The sequence below is a fragment of the Suncus etruscus genome, chromosome 1 (genome assembly GCF_024139225.1).
Source record: "Suncus etruscus isolate mSunEtr1 chromosome 1, mSunEtr1.pri.cur, whole genome shotgun sequence".
Lineage (NCBI taxonomy): Eukaryota > Metazoa > Chordata > Mammalia > Eulipotyphla > Soricidae > Suncus > Suncus etruscus.
Window position 1 is genome coordinate 69,555,711 of NC_064848.1, and position 7,042 is coordinate 69,562,752.

General features: G+C 34.0%; 1 non-coding gene across 1 annotated transcript; it reads right to left on the reverse strand.

Moving 5' to 3' along the window:
* Positions 1 to 6,544: 6,544 nt before the first annotated feature.
* On the reverse strand, positions 6,545 to 6,709 carry LOC126030451 (U1 spliceosomal RNA). Its single transcript, XR_007503121.1, has one exon. It is a non-coding gene; the product is annotated as a U1 spliceosomal RNA (small nuclear RNA).
* Positions 6,710 to 7,042: the final 333 nt, after the last annotated feature.

Genomic DNA, 7,042 nt, shown 5'->3' on the forward strand with positions numbered 1-7,042 from the left:
TGAGAGAACAGAAGATGATATAGATATAATGAGTATTTGAGATGGTATGGGAAAACTTATATGAAAATAAGGATAAGCAGAAGGGTTTATTCAAAGCAGGGGGATGGAGAAGTACAAATTAGATTTTTTAGGGGGTGGATGCCCAATCTGACAATTATCAGGTTTACACCTGACTGCACTCAGGAATTAATCCTGGTGGTGCATATAGGGTACCATATATAGGGTGCTGGGGATAGAACCCAGGTTAGTCGCATGCAAGGCTAGTGCCCTATCATCTAGCCCTCAATGTAGTTTTTCTGCTCTTAATTATATGTCTATAGATGTGAACTTGAACAAAATCAAAGTAACAAGAATCAGTGTCTGGAAATACTGTGATGCTGGGAATCTGCCTCCTTTCTCAATCAACTAAGATAAATACAATCATCATCTACAAAAACAAAGCCACCCAAACTCCATCACAAATGGATCTCAATTAATTTATCTACTCCAATGCTTTTCAATTTCCTTGTCATTGATGTCCCTTAGAAGGAACAACCTATCTGAGTTTAATTTAAATAATGCCATGCCATTAACTGATATAATTTACATGTAAATTGTGTTTATTGTTCCTTGGTAAGTAAACCTTATTTTCAAAATATAATATTTTGTTAGATTATGTTTCCTGCTCCCTGAAAAATCCTCACTCTGCTCTGAAGAGTTGCAGATTTAGTTAGAGTAAATAAATGATAAATAACTGACTAGGAACCCCTTATATAATTCAATGTCTTCAAACACAGTTCTTATTTTTATACTTTGACTTAAATTAAAAATTGTTCTTATCTTCAAATGAGCATGCCTCAAATTTTAAAATCATATGTCCTAATCACAAAAGATATTGAGACCAAAATAATTATATGTAAATTAATTATCACTCAAGATCTCATTGCACTTTTTAAGAGACCCAAACTTTATATTTTAGGATAATAAATACAGTAAAAATATATCAAGCATTGAAGTGTTCTTATAATTATTTTATTTTTACTGTATAATAGCAAAATGCCTTTTCTTATGAGAAAAAATTTGGACTTTTAATGACAGCATAGTTCTCTATTAAGTATATTATTTAACCAAGTATCTACTGGGAGACATTTAATTATATATATTGTGGGGCCGGAAAGATAGCATGGAGGTAAGGTGTTTGCCTTTCATGCAGGAGGTCATCGGTTCGAATCCCGGCGTCCCATATGGTCCCCCGTGCCTGCCAGGAGCAATTTCTGAGTCTGGAGCCAGGAATAACCCCTGAGCACTGCCGGGTGTGACCCAAAAACCAAAAAAAAAATTATATATATTGTATCAATATAAAAATTCTGTGAAGAATATTATCATATATAAGTAATTTTCCAATCTCCCAATTATCTTCTAACAATAAATTTCCAAGGACTAACTATTCAAATGAACAGTTAAATACAAACTAAATGTTGATGTAAATTGTCAATTTGGTCTTAAGTCAAAAACTTTTAATTAAAAAAATTTAACTCTCATGTTTCATTATTTAAATACTATTTATATTAAAACATTTTAAGTCCTTCTATATATTGATCTTTGAATATATAGCTTTGTGAATTTCCTATTTGCTTCAGAAAATCCCCATAGATAGAATATAAATCCACTTACATAAAACATAAAAACAAATATATTTACTATAACACATACACATAACATTTACATATAACACAATTTACTAATGTATTATTGTTTTTTTCTTTTGGGTCAGCTGGCAGTGTGCAAGTCTAATACTGACTGTGTGGTAGGGTTTATATTTGTCAGTGTTCAAGGATCATATAATGTTAGAAATAGAAGTAAGATCAGCCACATGCAAGGTAATCACCTTAGTTCTTGTAATCTTTCACTGGTCCTTATGAACTCAATTTAACTTTCTTACTCCCCTGCTAAAAAATAAATCACTGACCTAATGGTAAATATAACTGCCAGTTTTTGTTATGGGATGTCAGGGATGAAACCGAGGTCTGTCCTGGATCAGCAACATGCAAGGCAAACACCCTATAGCTACGCTATCACTCTGGCCCCTATATTGCATTTTTTATATTTTATTTAACTGACCTCATATTTTTGGCTTCTATTTAAAATACTTTATTCATTTTTATGTTCCATCTTTATTGAGATGCAAAGATCAACTTTTTTACATATTATTGTACAACATTGTTTGTTAAACACTACTATGCCAAATCCCTTTTTGATATTTAGTTTTGTTTTTGCTTGCTCTTACAAGTAATAAAATTGAATTAATAGCATGATAATATTACCTTGTGCATGTATTCAAGAGTTACTATATGGTGTGTATCTGGTTTCTTTAAGTATCTCTGGAATCATACACCCCCTAAATGCTATTTGCGAGTTAAAAATATATCCTGTCACTAAACAACAAATCCTTAAATAGACTCAAGCATGCTGGGATAATTCCAGTGGTCCTCAGCACTGCAGAGACCAAGCATGGTCTTGGGTTTTAGCTGCCCACTCTGTTGACTTTTTTTTTTCTTTTCAGAATTGTCCCTCAGTATCCTGAGTACTTCTTGGGAACAATATTAACAAGTACATTGTGGATATTCATAAATATATATTGAAAGAAACATTGATAAACAATTGTAAAATCATCCCTATGCACCTTATTTCTATCCCTTAGTGAATGGCTGAAGCAGGATTGCAAATGAAATAATCCAAACCAGGCTGAGGGTGAAACACAAGCAATCTTCTTCCTCATATCAAGAGCAAGATGCATGCCAGAACTGTTTTTATTGAGTATGGAGACCAACCTCAGGTGGGGGAATAAGGACAGATAACTCAGGCTATCCTGAACCAATCTCAGGAATAATGTAAGGTTTACATTTAGGACAATCTTTGTTTCGGGGGTGGGGGGGCGGGGGGGTGGGGGAAACCTTAAGTTGTAAACAAACAGATACAAAGAAACCAGGGATGATCTTTGTTTTGGGTGAAACAAGGTGTAAACTAACAAATAATCTTTATACTACCTAACTCAGAGGGTAGTTGACCTCACATAAACTAAATAAAGGGTTAATCTGAATAAAGTGAGTTATGTGAAAGTTTGTAAATTATTTAAAATTAATTTTTTTTTTTTTTGGTTTTTGGGCCACACCCGGTAACGCTCAGGGGTTACTCCTGGCTATGCGCTCAGAAGTTGCTCCTGGCTTGGGGGACCATATGGGACACCGGGGGATCGAACCGCGGTTCGTCCAAGGCTACCGCAGGCAAGGCAGGCGCACCTTACCTTTAGCGCCACCGCCCGGCCCCAATTTAAAATTAATTTTTATCAAATACAAACATTAGGTATTTTTTTAGATACAATACTATAAAATTCTATTATTTCAATACATTCTCTTAAAATTACTTAACAATGATAGTTATACCTTTTCATTACAATATTACTCACTGGTGAGAAAATAGAGATCCAAAAAATGTTAAGTAACGTCTAATTTCACATAGTTAGTAAACTTATGACTTGAAGACAATATATATATATATATATATATATATATATATATATATATATATATATATATATATATATTGGTCTGCAGCACACCCAGTGGCACTCAGGGGTTACTCCTGACTCTGTGGTCATAAATTGCTTCTGGCAGACTTAGGGAACCATATGGGATGCTTAGGATCAAACTTGGGTCTGTCCTGGGTCAGCAGAATGAATGCAAGGTAAACTTTACCCTATTACTATGATACCACTCCTGCTCGTTGAGTCCAATATTTAACTTCAGATCTCATATTCTTGCCATCTAAGAGGAAAATATCTCTGGGAAGATGAATAAATAAACATATCTATGAGACTTGATTTTGGATGAAGTAACATCCAAGAAAGAAAGCAGCCATTATTATCTTGTCTTAATAGCACAAATCTCATTCTCTCTTCATATGGTATATATGCATTCTGTCTCCCCGGTGTCATAGTGCTTTCAGTATCAGGTAAGGTAGCAAAAATATAGCATTTTGGAAATAAATTATTTTTTCTCTATTTTAATTTTTCTTCCCTTTTCCCAAGTCTCTTAACAATTTGTTAGGTTGTAGCAAATCTCATCTTAGAGGCCATGGAATTTCACAATGTGAAAAGGTGAAGTATTTCACTGCTGTTTCTCCTTTTGTTTTCTTAGTCTTTTTATATTTAACAAAGTCCCACCATTCTTAGGTTCATAATGTAAAAAAAATATAGCTGCCATAATTTTGTGTTTCAGGGCACTTAAGGAATTTGGGTGGGATAGCAAGATGGGCAGGCTTTTAAAATTCCTTTATTGTTGATAACCCCATGATGATGGATATGCTTACTGTCAGAGTCCCAGGTGCAAGTTGAATCAAACAGGCCTGCAAATCTCAGGAATCAGTGAGTAAGTTAATTTCTCTTTCTAGTAGGCACATGGCACTTAGCATTATCTCAGAGAAATATCATGGAAACTTTAGAAAAAATTCTAAAGTTAAAAAAAAAAAAACCTAGAAAGGTAAGAAAAAAATAACAATTTTTCTAAATTTATCTATGAACAATTACGGAATACAATTTATCTCCTAAGTTTATTATCTCACTCAAGTATTATGTCTATGACAGTCTTTATCTGCCTCGATTTCTTTCTCTCTCTCTGATTCTCTTTCTTTTACACATCTACATACACACATCCATACATACACACACACTAAAAATCATTTACTTTTGTAAAGTTACCCAAAATGTGCTTTTCAACTTATTCAAAAGATCTACACTTAACCTTTTTAAAATAATTTTTTTTCTCTTCATTTTTATTATGGGGCTTCTCCAGTGGTGCTCAGACAGGCAATGGCTACTCTCAGAAACTCAGTCTAATGGTGGCAGCCTGGCCATTTAGTACTAGGCTCAATAATATGATGTTGAGACCACCATGGCATTACCAGGTGATATTGAGTGAGGACATGAGGTGACTGGATTCAAATTCAGAGCTCATGAATGAAAGTGTCTTTGATTTAACCATCTTTTTTTTATATTCCTCGCTCCATTTTTTTTCCATTTAAATATGTCTTTAATCCAGGTATTCCCAATAAAATGTGACTAATAGTCATGGCCAACACTCACAACAAAATATGAACTTCATACAATTTCAGAGAAAAGGATTGAATATACTTATAACTATGATTATAGATAAAATTACTAAAAAATATTTTGTTCTGTAGGGGCTGAAGTGATAATATAGGCATTGTGCACAAGATCTGTGCGCAGTTGACACTGCATGTTTTCCACATTTTCCTCCCATGTTTGCAGGTTGGTTTAAGTAATCCTAGCACACAACACCACTTCTTCAATCCCTTGAATTAAATCACTGACCTGATATCATGGAATTGCTAAGAGGGACTTCCAGGATTTCTGGGAGTACCACTTGGGAGAAACCCCAATATTTTAAAAATTGTATGAAACTTCTTTGTTGTCTCAGTTTCAATTCCCAACCTTTGGAGTTTTTGTTCATCTGTATAATAAAAGCAGAAGCTGGTTCTTTTATTTGTGTGATTTTTTTCTTGATTTTTGTGCATAATTTATAATTAATGTAATGGTTAATACATATAATATATATTCATGTATGGTTTATAATTCTTAATAAAATTATTTCCAATAAAATAAAATTTCCAACAAAATCTATTTCCAATATATCATATGCTTCTAAACCAGTGTTTATCAACAGGAGAACTCCAGGATATTCAAGATGGACCTCAGGTAAAAATTCCATGAATGAAAGGACATAGTACTAGACTGATAAAATAACCAATAGGATAGGAAGCCACAGGAAGGACACAAGGCTGGCAGAGGTTATAGTTGGAAAATTGCTGTAAAACCTTGCTTTGGCAGAAGAATCCCATTATGTCACTCCTCACTCACTTCATAAACCCAAACATCATACTTGTTTTTGTGGCAATTTACCACAATAAAGCCAGTTAAATTGGCATCTTTAATTTTCCTTCAGTTGTGGGAGGGAGGGAGTTGTTCACAGAGAGTGAAACAAGCAAACACACAAACACTGTCCTAGTTTTGGTGGTTCCTAGGAAGCCATGAGCTCACGAGTTGACATGTTCACAACATGAAAAACTTTGTAACTGTGAAAATAGAATCAAATGCTTTATGAACAGCCTTGTAAACATGGTGTTTAAATAAAGTAACTTTTTAAAATGACTATAAGAAAAGTTGGTTATCATTTATTCTTTCCTGGGCTTTTCTGAGTTTAAGTTTACTATATGGCATTATTCTATTCTTTCCAAGTTGCATGGTTTTGTTGCCCAATTATATTCTAAAAGACCCAAACTATTTTGCCTAGGAGACTGCCCACACCTTAGGGTTTTTGTTAAAGGAACAATTTTCCACACATACATACATAAAACTCTGATGCAACACTACTATCACTTTTCTTATACTTTAACACTAGGATTTTAAAGAAATTTTATTCTGTGAAAATTGTGCAAAAGAGATTTTAGATAACCTATATTATTATCCAATATTTATTTTTTAATTTTTTAAGGGAGAGTGCGAATGAAGTCCCCCACTACCACAAATTATGCAATCGAGTTTTCCATATTTGGGGAAATCGCAGGGGTCAGCACATCTGGAGTGCAATGGATAAGTCTCACCCGGGGAAAAACCACCTTTGTGATCATGGTATCTCCCCTGCCAGGTAAGTATTATTTTTTAATTTTTAATTTTTCTAATAACTTCATATTTACTTGTTATTGTCATAGATTGTGCATGAAATATGTATTAATGAATTTAAAATGCTATTTGTGGGGATGATGCTGTGTTTGGATGGTAATCAGGGTAAATAGAATGAGACTTTATAAGAAGAGTCTTTTTCTTTTTAACTTGAGGGAGATTTGGGTCAGGGAATCAGATAAACCAGCATTGGTTTTGTTCAAAGCAGAGATCTTTGTCTCAAAACTATCTCTCTGGGGGCCTGAGCGGTGGTGCAGGGTATGAGGTGTCTGCCTTGCGCACTAGCCTAGGATAGACCATGGTTTG